General features: G+C 37.2%; 1 long non-coding RNA gene across 1 annotated transcript; it reads right to left on the minus strand.

Moving 5' to 3' along the window:
• Positions 1-1,046: 1,046 nt before the first annotated feature.
• LOC115836718 lies at positions 1,047-7,847 on the minus strand. The gene is made up of 3 exons (XR_004031740.1): positions 7,524-7,847; positions 6,291-6,410; positions 1,047-3,820 (listed from the first exon to the last, which is right to left on the minus strand). It is a non-coding gene; the product is annotated as an uncharacterized LOC115836718 (long non-coding RNA).
• Positions 7,848-12,556: the final 4,709 nt, after the last annotated feature.

Genomic DNA, 12,556 nt, shown 5'->3' on the forward strand with positions numbered 1-12,556 from the left:
GAAGAGTAGTTAGTAGGAGGGCTAAAAGCAAGTAGAAAGAAAATACTTATACAAGATTCAAAATGATTTTGCTGAAGCTGCTTTTTATTCATATTTGATGTGCTGGGCTGTCACTTTTGCAAGTCTCTACTTTGCCATTCCATTTCTTCAAGAATTGCATCCTGCCTTGCCCTTATCAGTAATCATACCTTTCCACCTCAGTCTGGGAGATGATTGCCCTCTAAAACTGCCACATCTCTCCTGGGTCTGTTATCTTCCTGGACCTTGGCTTGTTGCCATTTTAAATCCATCACTTCTTGGTTCCAATCATATAGCAGTTCACCTATTTGATTATGTACCATAATTTCTTTCCAGTACCTACTTTTTGACCCTTGAAAAGGCTATTGGTTTATCAGATCCTAGACTTTCAGGGCCGGGCTAGTGTTATTACCATTCAAGTACTCATCTTGCCTCTGCTTATATTTGGAAAATCCTCTCTCTAAGGAAGACACATCATATAGATTTAGCCACATCAAGAACTCAATCAATAGGAGAAATTTTTCTTTATTGAAGCTTGTTAGATTTTGTTTTAATTTGGGTTGAAGTTTCTTTTAAATGCTCTGGCATCTTCAAAAATAAATATTATTAGGTTGGCGCAAAAGTAATTGCAGTTTTGTTATTACTTTCAATATATATTCCTTTAAATTAAAGACAATTGCATTTATGCATAGATATATTGCTGGTAAATGTAAAAATTAGTATTACCTCCAAAGACAACAATTTGGCATTATCTATCAAAATTAAAAATTTCAGGCTGGGTGCGGTGGCTCACGCCTGTAATCCCAGCACTTTGGGAGGCCGAGGCGGGCAGATCACTAGGTCAAGAGTTTGAGACCAGTCTGGCCAACAAAGTGAAAACCCCATCTCTACTAAAAATACAAAAATTAGCCGGGCATGGTGGCATACGCCTGTAGTCCCAGCTACTCGGGAGGCTGAGGCAGGAGAATCGCTTGAATCCAGGAGGCAGAGGTTGCAGTGAGCCAAGATTAGGCCACTGCACTCCAGCCTGGGCAGCAGAGAAAGACTCCGTCTCAAAAAAAAAAATTCTGCATTCTTTGAAACTACAATTTCACTTTTAGAAATTTTCCCTAAAGACAAACTGGCTCTAGGATTAATGATGTATGTACCAAAATGCACATCTCAGCAGAGTCTATAAGAACAAAAGACCAGACACTACTTAAATGCCCATTAATAGAATAGTGACTTAACACATTTAATTAATTACATACAATAGAATAAAATTAGTTATCAAGTCTAACATATTCATTTATTGAATAAATTCAAATATTTATTGTGTAATTACTGTATGCCAGGCACTGTACTGGGCGTTAATAATGAGTGTAGTGAATAAAACAGTTGAAAATATTTACTCTCATGTAGTTAACATTCTAGTTGGGGGTCAGAGACAATACACACATAAAAAATGGTAGTTAGTTCTGGTTTTTCATTTAAGCAGGTAAGAGAGACAGAGAGCATGAAGTGTTGAAATGCTATATTTAAAATGAGAAGAGGTTTTCAGTACCAATATAGAATAATTCCTAATGTATACTATGTGAGAAAAGGAAGGTATATAACAGTATGTAAAATGTACAAATGCATACCCACAAGAGTATTTGCTTATATAAAATATCTCTGAAAGAAACTAATAAACTGATAACACTGGTTATCTCCACAGAGGAATACTGGGTGAACAGGGGCAGGAGGGAAAATTTCATTTTATGCTTTTAAAATTTTGTATCACGTAAATGTATTTATTTTAAAAAGCAAATTGATACAAAAACAAATTTAAATTTCCATATACTTCTAATGTCCTAATATCAGAAAAGTCACGTTACATCTTTGGAATATATGAATGGTTTACGGTTTGGGGTAAATACTTCTGATTATAAATATCTTAATGAAAAAAATTATTCACACTTCTTCTACAGGTTTGTTCTGCAGAATGACTTGATGTAGTTAGTCCCCATACCAGAAGCCATAAGAATGAGGTCAAAGGGCAGGGATGAGGGTGTTTTGAGTAATTGTTTTACAAGGCCTTTGCTGAACACTTGTAGTGACTTGAGTTAGCACTGTCATTGGCACTTCAAAGATATATTCAACATTTTCATGGGTCCAGCCCAATCATATAATGCATTTCAGGATTTGTGGAATTGACAAGTAGTATGAAGGTGAGTTCTTAAGAGCTGCAATGGGGCAGACACATGCCTCTCACAAACTAAAGATGAGGAAACAGAAAATTCCATCGACATTCCCACAGATATTGCGGGCTGAGAAAAGTAAGACTCCTTTGGCTTAAGAAAGAGTTTTCACTAAAATTAAACAGTATCTGCATTTTGTTCGTTTTGTTTCTTTCCCTTTCCTTCTGAAAGTAATATTCCCCCTTTAATCTGTTCCTTCCATTCTTGACTTTGTAGTCTTTCAAGGTCTTGAATGTGTAATAGACTCCTGGTGGGAATGAGACTAAATTGCGAAATTCTGCTTTGTGTCACCAGTGAGATAGCTGGTGTCTTTTTCTTAGCCATTTAATACTCCACTACTCCTGTGCTTCTGAATTCTTAACAAGCTCCTTTGCTACTACTCAAGCAAAGCTCCTCATATGCTCTCAGACACAGAAAAGTATAACTCACGAGTAAGTGATACGTGCTTAAACTTTCCAGCTTCTGAAGCTTCACGTATGGCTTTTCTGTTGGCTGTTTATGATTGTGCAAACAGAATCACAAAACTAAAATCCAGAAGGAAGTTTATGTATCATTCAGTGCAAGTCCTCAGGTGAGTGAACTAAGGTCTAGGAGAACCAGCACAACAGCTTGCTCAGGAATCCACAGTAAGGAACTGAGCCAGGGCTAGAGCCAAATGTTACCTCCGGTCAGTTACTTTCAGGCATAAATCAAGTCTCAACCTTGCCATGCATCTGCCAGCTCTCTTGCTCTCTTCTCACAGGAAAAATAAGGTCCCTGGCTATTTCTTTTGATCTCCTATGCCTAGAATTACCTCAATTCATAATTCTGGTCATTTATGCCTCTGTGGATTAATCTTCTCACTGATGTACTGGGAAGTGTATAATCAAAAACAATACCACCATTTCCTGTGGTTCTAGCAGGGGAAAAAGTTGGCTTGATTTATGCTTTACAAACCATTAGCCATGATTCCCAGTCATTGCTGAGGGGGGAGGGAGGGAGTAACTTCATCACAACATCTTAAAATTAGCATGGCATCCAAGACATAATAAACCTCTATATGCCTGTGAAATTTTTACCACAGTGACAGCTAGATATGATTTTAGGTTTCCCAGAAGAAGACAATAAGACAAGAGTTTGTGTGCAAGTGATTCAGTATAGTTGGAATCAGTATAGTACAGTATAGGATATGCCTGTGAATAGATGAGGGAAGCAAGGAAGGAAGGAGAAGACTAGCAAGGGTATAATTTCAGGTTAACTTTCAACCTCAGGTTAATCCTGATAGGGAGCTCTGGAACCTAAATTAAACCTCAGATTTGTTCCTCCTTGGGGCAAGGTTGCTGAGATTTTATAATCTGTGCCTGTCTGTCCTTGGTAAGGGCTATCCTTGAGGGCATGTTACCACCATGGATGCTGGCTGACTGTGCATGCAGTCACCGTGGTGCCAGTAGCCCAAGGGCAGTCATTCAAAGAGACTTAGAGATGCCAGTCTCTAGGAGCCAAGCATGTTGAAGCCAGAGGATCGGCACACAGAAAGAGTCAGAAGAATCTGAGGAGAATTGCTGGAGTACTGATAGCATCTGCTTCAAATGTTGCTATATTATCTGTCCAAAATAGAATGGACAAAAATATGATCAATTACTGAAGCCTGTTATTAAAAACCTGGTCTTTGCTTTCTATTTGAAACAAAGACTCAGCACCACCGTATCTATATTTTTTTCTAAAATGAATACATATATTTCTAGAATATACATATATACAAGCATACACACTCATAAATATATACATATATGCACACACTAGGGTTGCATATATTTCTTTAAATGTATTCATATAAATAAAAACATTACTCTTATTCACAATCACAATATTTCATGCCTCTAAAAATGTTCCTTAGGGATTTATTTTTCTCCCTTTAAGTCTCACCAAGTCATTTAAGATCCTGATGACTTTACTAGAACGTGTTGGAAGCATTATTTTATATATCTTTCAATTTACAAAACAGTAAACAGACCAGACGACCAGTTTTTCCCTTTATCAGGCAAGTAGCAGTCAAGGCTTGTTTGCATCTGTCTATTCTTTGGTATGTAGTTAAAATGCTTTCTCTCCTCAAAAGAAAAATTAAAGTTAAACAAAAGGGCAGGTTTTTATCAAATATTTACACACTGGAAGATTAAAGAGTTAGAGAGATCTTCACTTCTTAGCAACCCAATCCCCATATTTTGCTTGTTTAGTGTTGCCTACATTGTCGCTCAGGATTATCAATAATGAGAATAGAATATGTTTAAGAGCAACAGGTCCCTTGTGGCACTGTTTACTTATTTCTAATGTAGAATTTCCAAACTTTAGGATAGATAAATAAATATCAAAAGCAAAACACCATGTGAAAATCATACATTTACTTGGGGCATGGACACATGGATTAAATAAAAATTTTTTAATAAAAGAATTATTTTGTCTGGCCTAAAAATCACATGAACCCAATGTGAAAATATTCATATATATTGCTCAAAAGCTCTCAAAAGTTGGCAGTTATGTCTATTTGGTTAAGAGATCAATATATGCAAACAAAGTTATTAAATAAATTTAGTTAGACCAATTATCTCAAAACATAAGCCATATGAGTGCAACATAATAGAAGAGAGTCTGGCTAAAAAGGTGGAGAACATCTTCACCCATCTCCTCCCCATCTTCAGATCTCTGGTTTAAATATCTAGGAATGGCCATTAAGTAATCAGTAATCATGGCCTCTATATTTACTATTCAAGGAAAACCTCCTGTAGACTTATTCCTGTGCTGCTAGCCATTTCACACCTTAATATTTAGAGCTCCCACATACCCTTGTAAAGTGCATGAATTGTACAGTGATGCCAGGCTGTGAGCGGGGAGTGGGGGCTGAAATCCACCCAGGCCCAGGAGCCAAGCTGTGGCACACAGGGTTATACCTATATGGAGGGGGTGCCTTTTCCTAATTAGCAAATCACACCACAGAGACTAATGTCATTTCTGTTCATCTTGGTGACATAAACATATCTGACCAGATATTCTTCTCTGTGGGTCTAAAATGTTAGCCTTCAGCCTAGAAAGAAAGACTGTCAACAACCTAGAAATCAAATTACGAACAACTAATTATGGCATTTTCAAAATATTCCAAACTTGGTTTCAAGATGCCAAGAAAAACTTTACATCTACACACACACACACACACACACACACACACATGCAGATACGTTTGTGTATAGGTGAAAATATACTTAGCTAGAGAACAGATTGAGATACAGGAAAACATATTTTCTTATATGGGTCAGGTAACTGATTTCAACAGCCACATTCCAGGACAAGACATTTTGTCATATAAAATGGGAATATTCACAAGGTCAGAGAAAACACAGCCTTTTTAGATTCTGTAATTTCCTTAATCCACTCAATACACCACTAGGATCCAATGCTGGCTTTTATGACCTAAACAAAATTATCCCTCTAGGTTCCAAAATTAACCTAACTCTTTCACCAAGTATTTATGACTAGTGTTTTATATTCATTAAATCCAAATGTCACAATGTATTTTTTATAAATAGATATAAATAATCTAATCCTTAAAATATCCAAGCTGTCCTTCCATGTCCTCAGGGAGCTTGTACAGTTTCCATAGTTATAATATGTGGACAAGACTGACTGTCAAGTGGTATACCTTTTCATTTACCATTTTCTAATTTATTTCCACTGCTTCATTTATTAGATTCTGTTCCAAAACTGAAAAATATTGCACGTAGAAAATTGTCCCCATTTTTTAATCCAAACTTGGTTTTTCTTCCTTGATAGAAAAAAAAAGCAGTTTTAGTCAATTGATAATTACACTATCGGCTAATGGAGAACTGTCCAAAGTTTAACTCTTTTCTGAGCAGTGATCTTACTGTCATCCAAATAACAGCCAGTCACGTAATCTTCCCATTTCTCTCGCCCTTCCCATAGCCTGCTTAAACACAAAGACACACACACACACACACACACACACTTGCACACTCACACAGAGGGGCTAGAGAGAAAATCTACTTCTCTATTCGATATACTTACCCATCTATTGCTCTTGCAAAGACAGGACCCAGGTTTATAAAAGTGTTAATTATTACAGGAAGATGTAGATAAAGAATATGATGATACTGTGAAGAAATAATCTGGAACCATGTGAAAATTCTGAAAAGAAAATATTATGGGAAAGGAAAATAACTAGTGAGTAATTAACATCACTTACTATGCCTTGCACTGGGCTACTTCCTATAGTAAATACAAAAATAATACAGTCACATCCCTAGGCATCATGCAGCTTGCCATCTGCTTAGGGAAATAATGTAATAGCACCTGAAATTATTAGAGAATATGTTAGTACTACTAAAAGTCAAAACAGAATTCAGACATTCAATGGTTTGCAGTGGTCAGGAAAATTTTTATGAATGTGAAGGGGCTTGAACTGAGTCTTCAAATGAGTAATATTTAGATGAGGGGAAGATTGGAGAAAGCATTCAGAGCAAAGGATGAAGCAGAAGCCATGTTGGGGAGAAAGAGTTGAAGAAAACGTGGGGCAGGATGGGGGAAGTCGAGGGAGGAGACTAAAGCAACAGAAATAGAGAACATTCTAGAATATAATTTTGCACTTTTCAGGTAGATGCTGAGCTGTATGACTGCCTGCTTATTCATCTTACAGTTGAAATTAGAGGATCCTCATTTAAAACTACAAATTTACATATTTTCCCAACTGTTCTTTGATGGAACGGTCCACCTCCAGGACAGTCAGCTATTGACAATTGCTCAGAGAGGGAAGTAGGGAAAAAAATATTTAAATAATTCAGTACGCATTTCAAAGTAGAATTTTTCAAAACAAATGCAGAAGCTATTTTAAAAACATAAACACAAAGCATGTTATTCTTCATTCCTCCCTCAAAGGACAATGGCCATGCTGTGCCAGAACAGGAGCCAGTATATCTAGCATACTGACCGTGGAGGCCGCAAACACCGCTAGTTCTCCTGAGAATTAGAAGCCCCAAGCCTGAGCTATGTGGTATCTGTGAAGCACAAGTCAAATCATGAGATTTACATATGAAAAGTTGTATGCCTTCCACCTCTGAGGGATATCAGAGATAGACTCAATTTCCTGGTTCTAAAGGCCAACTTCAACGTGACTATTACAAGCAGAGACCCACCCTTTACCCTGTGAAAGTACAAATTCCATTTCTGTCTCCACAGCTCAGTAATAGTCCCTCTGTCCCCTCCAAAAGCATGCAACAAAGGAGTAATTCCCACTGTGTGTACCTTTCTGGAGCTGATGCAGGGACAAGGTGACATTTGCTCTGTTTTAGTCCTCACGTTACTGACAATGACTCCTGTATCTTGTGTGGGCTTGAATAAAGCCACTGCATGTGAAACGTTGATGCTAATGATGACTATGGAGACTCCTGTCATTTCCTCTCTAGTCCTCTGACATTTCTGTTTCCACTTTGATTTCTTTTGGCTCACACTCTAAGCTAGATTTTCTTCATGGCACCCTGCTTGGCAGGAGAATCTTGACTGACCTGGAAATAGTGACATTGTGTTCTGGAAAAACCTCTGCAGGGAGTTGAATCAAAGGAAGAAATAAGTGCAATTCTCTGCAAAACCTGTTTGTTGGCACCAGGGATGCTCCCTGCAGGGACCTTTCAGTAGAAGGGATCCCAGGCAGATGAGTGCTGTGCTGCACAGTGTTTATGCATGTCACCTACTGGTGTGCACAAAACACACAATCCAACATTTGACACAGCTACATTCCAGTTCCAGATTACATGTGAAACCTGACAAACTCATAACCTCATTAGAATAAACAGTGCCCACCTCTGCTGTTTTTACAGTCACAGTCATGTGTCACTTAATGATGTGGCTTCATTCTGAGAATGCATCATTAAGTATTATTAGTACATCGTAGTCTGTACTTACACAAACCTAGATGGTATAGCCTATGGTAACACACCTAAACTATATGGTATAGCCTATTGCTCTTAGGCTAGAAACCTGTACAGAATGTTACTGTACTGAATACTGTAGGTGATTGTAAAACAATGACAAGTATTTGTGTTTCTAAATACAGCTAAACATACAAAAGGTACAGTAAAAATATAGTATTGTAATCTTATAGGACCACCATTGTGTAATGGTCATCATTGACCAATGTGTCATTATATTGGCACATTACTGTACCTAAATTTCAATAATGTCTTTCATTTCTTTTCCTTTGAAGGGGAATGATTTTTTAATATGTTGGTTTTATAGTGGTTTTTAGAAATGGTGCCTGAATTATGAACAAAGTGGTATGAAAGAGGTATGTAAAATTGTTGTATAAACTCCATAGGAAGGGGAGACAAATGGTTGGGTTTGGCAGTGAAAGGGTACTGGAAGACTGGAGAAGAGAGAGGCCAGAATATTTCTTTCCTGACTCCTCCCTGTTTTGAGGCTGTACCTCTGGCAGTAGTTCCATCCCTCCATACACATCTCTGACTAGAGCCCGCCCGGCAAAGCCTCGGCCAGAATCTCAGCACTCCTTGGGATCTAATGACTCTATTTCCTCACCTACTCCTTCAAATCTAGGGTTGGCAAAAGCCTCCCACTATGCTAGTTCCTGAGCACCTCATCATCATTTGTTTGCTCAAAATTCTGAAAGTAGTCCCCTCATTGCAGTCTCTTTATTTGAACCATCTAAATAAAATTCTGTACCCTGCCAGGAGCTTGACTGATAGGCCATCAGAGAGTGTTAGAACTTGGAGGCATCTTAGAGACTGGAGTGCAGTAGCCTCGTTTTAAAAACCAGGGAACCAAGTTTCTGAGAAATAAAGTGACTCACCCAAGGTCTCACAACCAGCAACTAAATGAGTTGAAATAGACATGAATTTCAGGTGTCCTGACTCTTGGCCTGGCTCTCAGTTGTTCCACAGTGCCAGATTAGGTCGTGTGTTGTTGGCTTGTAAAAATGGAGAATAAACTTAAGTATGTCAATCACATTCCAATGCAAATTTTATGTGTAAATTAATTTTTATTTATTGACGTGTTCAGAGAAGGACTTTGATGTGTATATTAAGTAGATAGATGGCAACTTAAGACACAGAGCAAAGGGTTTTGTTATTGTTGTGTAATTTTTGTTGTGCTAATGTTACATTTCAGAATTCTTATTTCTTTACTCCAAATATAACACTTTTTTAAATGGCTCAGATACCTAAATTATCACATATTCTAATTTCATACAAGTGTAATAAAATGTTTCAAAATTTATTCATGTGCCATTTGAATAAAAATTAAAGGTGGAGGAAGTATTTTTTCTTCAAATGGACTCAAACGTGATGAGAGCAAGTCTGAAGGCCTGAGTTCCAGCCCCAGGCCCATCGCTGACTCAATAGCTTCCTTCTCTGGGTATCAGTGTACACAACCTAAACAAAATTTATTTGAACCATTTAAATAAGTTTATCTAAAGAGATTAATTTTTATGTTCTTTTCCATCTCCATTATTCAGTAATTCTATGAAAGAGAAAATTGACTCAAGAACCCCTTCTCAAGGACTGTCATCAATAAAATAGGGAAAAATTTTCAAATAAAATTTTTGTCTTGCCTTTCACATTATTTCTATCTATTGAATTTTATAAGTACAAATAAATAAAGAAAATGTAATACTATTTCTTTATCAGTGCTGGAATTCATGGAAAATATAATGTCAAAAAATAGAATTCTGGTATCTTTTTGCTATGCTATATAATTGCTATGCAATTGTGGAACAGTTGCTCTTAATGTTTTTTGGTCATTGACTACTTTCAGGGACTTTTATGGGTTGTCTGCAATTTCGGGGGTCCACAAAATAAGTCTTCCATGTACTCACCATCAAAAATTCCTTTTTACCAGCATGCAAATAATGATACATTTTATAATCACATTCTCATTTTCCACTTTGCTCCAGTGGTCTTTTCTTGTAACTGTGAAATACTTAACAGAGACTTCAGTGTGAAAATAGGGGTTATGTCCCAGGTTTTTTACTGCCTACCTCAGTGAGCTTGACAAGTTACTCAATTCCTTGTGTCTCAGCTTCCTTATCTTTGAAATAGAGCAAACATTCTGTTATTATGAGGTAAAATTAGGTGATATATGGAAAACTGCTCTAAGTACAGTAAAGTACTTCTCTAAATTGGTTACTATTTTTCCAGTACATAACATAATACCTGACCAAGTAGGTGCTCAATAAATATTTGAAAAATGAATACAGCAGGTAAATAAAATGGTGACCATTTCCCTTCAAATTCTCTGTTGAGATTTAGATTGTTACCATGAGAGTTTATGTTTACTGACCTAGGTCTTCAACTTGGAAGTGTTGCTCATTATCTTAGTTACCTCTGTGTTAAAAAGCATTATGTTAAAAGATGCTAAAGACTATATTATACTACAAAGCAATAAAAAAAAAAAACTATTGAAAGCTATAGCTTGAATCCTTTGGGTCAACAATGAAGAATAACATTTTGTTATTCATAACAATTTGTTGTTATGAAAGTGCCTCACAGAAATAGAAGTAACAGCTTTCTTTCCTTTCTTCTCTTCCCTAGAGAAGCTCACAGTTTAGTAAATGCATCAGTTGCATCAGGCTAACTTCTACCACGGTAAAAACTAATTCTTAAAATCTCAGTCTCCTAAAGTAACTGAAGTTTATTTCTCACTCATGATCTATGTTTCTTACATGTCTCTTAAGACCTCTGTTTTTTGTAATTAATCATGGGCCAGGCTGATAGAACAGGTATCATCTCAAACATTTCTAGTTGCTATCCCAGGGAGATATAGTTCTGGAGGGTTTCATATAAGCAATCGGATGTTCCTGCCCAGAAGTAGCATACATCTCATCTGCTCACAGCTGTTCAGAACTAGTCACACAGCCAACTACAGTGGCCTAGGAAGTGCAATCCTACCATATCCCCAGAATGCAGAGCACCAGAAATACTTGGCAAGCTGCACTAAGGACCACCATAGTAGGGGTATAAACTATTGTTTTAGATGATCTCAGTCTACACTTAACTCATTCACCCATTGAGAAATAGTGCTCCAAACCAAGCAAGATCTTCCCTGTGTTTTCTTTTTTTTTTTTTTTTTTTCCTGTAGAGAAAAAGAAGCAGGAGATTGGGGAGAGAAATACTTAGGAAAAATGGAGAAAAGAGGAGAAGAGAGATAGAAAAGTCAGGCAGAATAGCAGGGAAGTAGGAAAAGAGCAAATCAAAGAAAATATAATTATTCCAGAATATTTGTAATCCAATGAAAGGATGTTTGTAGCTACAGCATTTTAGAGACCCCCAACTTCTCTTAGAAATTTTCAGAATCACTAGAGTTCTTATGAGAGCTTTTCTGTTTTCTGTTTGCTAATCAAATAATTGTAGAAGAAGTTAATATACGAACATTTATTTTCAAAATGGTTTCACTGACATCATCCTGCAAGATTATTATATTATGCCCATTTTATAAACACCAAACCTAAGGCCCTGAGGAGTTCAATGAAAAGCTGCCCCACTGGTGAATGATTCAGTGGTTAGGTGGGTTATGTAGTGGAGGAGTATCATGTTCAAAGGGGAAAGGGTTAGAGTGAAGAGAACTAAAAGGGAGAGAATATGGGCCCAAGAAAAGAATGCAGGAATGAGAAAACCCTAACTCCTAAGCTAGTCTTACAATGTGGCAGAGGAGTTTTTGTTTGTGACTTTCTCTGGCCTCTTTTGGGCATGACCATGCACTTTGGATGACATTTGAGACTATTTTAAAGCCATAACAATAATCAGAGAGAGTGGTCAAAAAATGGTAATGTGTGAATTAAATTTTCCCAGAACTTTTTCAGAACACAGGGCACAGGAAAGCACGTTTTGACAGAGCCACCTGTGCCAACTCCCTGCTGCTGAGCCCTGGGAGACGAGGTTTTGTAGAAGGACTTCAACCTGCAGGCTTGGTCACTGCCAAGAGCAGCAGATGGCACTTGCTGGACATAGTTGCCTGTTAGCCTGGGGCGCCTACCCATATAGCCTGACAGTATACTCTAAGTTCAGCTATTCTGGACAGGCCCAGGAAGCCCCCCAAAGGAGGAAAATATTATATTAGGTTCAGTATAGTTTTCCCAGTGCATAGAAGGTACATAATCTCCTGATACATGTTTTTTGAATCTGTATTCTATTTTTATACATCTAATTTTCTTACAAAAGGGTATATTGTAATGTTACCCTGCAATATTCACATTTTTAAGCTATTGAAGGACAACTATTATTTTGAAGGTGAGATTTCAAATTTTTCCTGGGAAGAATAAAACTTTTCCT

The sequence above is a fragment of the Nomascus leucogenys genome, chromosome 9 (assembly GCF_006542625.1).
Source record: "Nomascus leucogenys isolate Asia chromosome 9, Asia_NLE_v1, whole genome shotgun sequence".
Lineage (NCBI taxonomy): Eukaryota > Metazoa > Chordata > Mammalia > Primates > Hylobatidae > Nomascus > Nomascus leucogenys.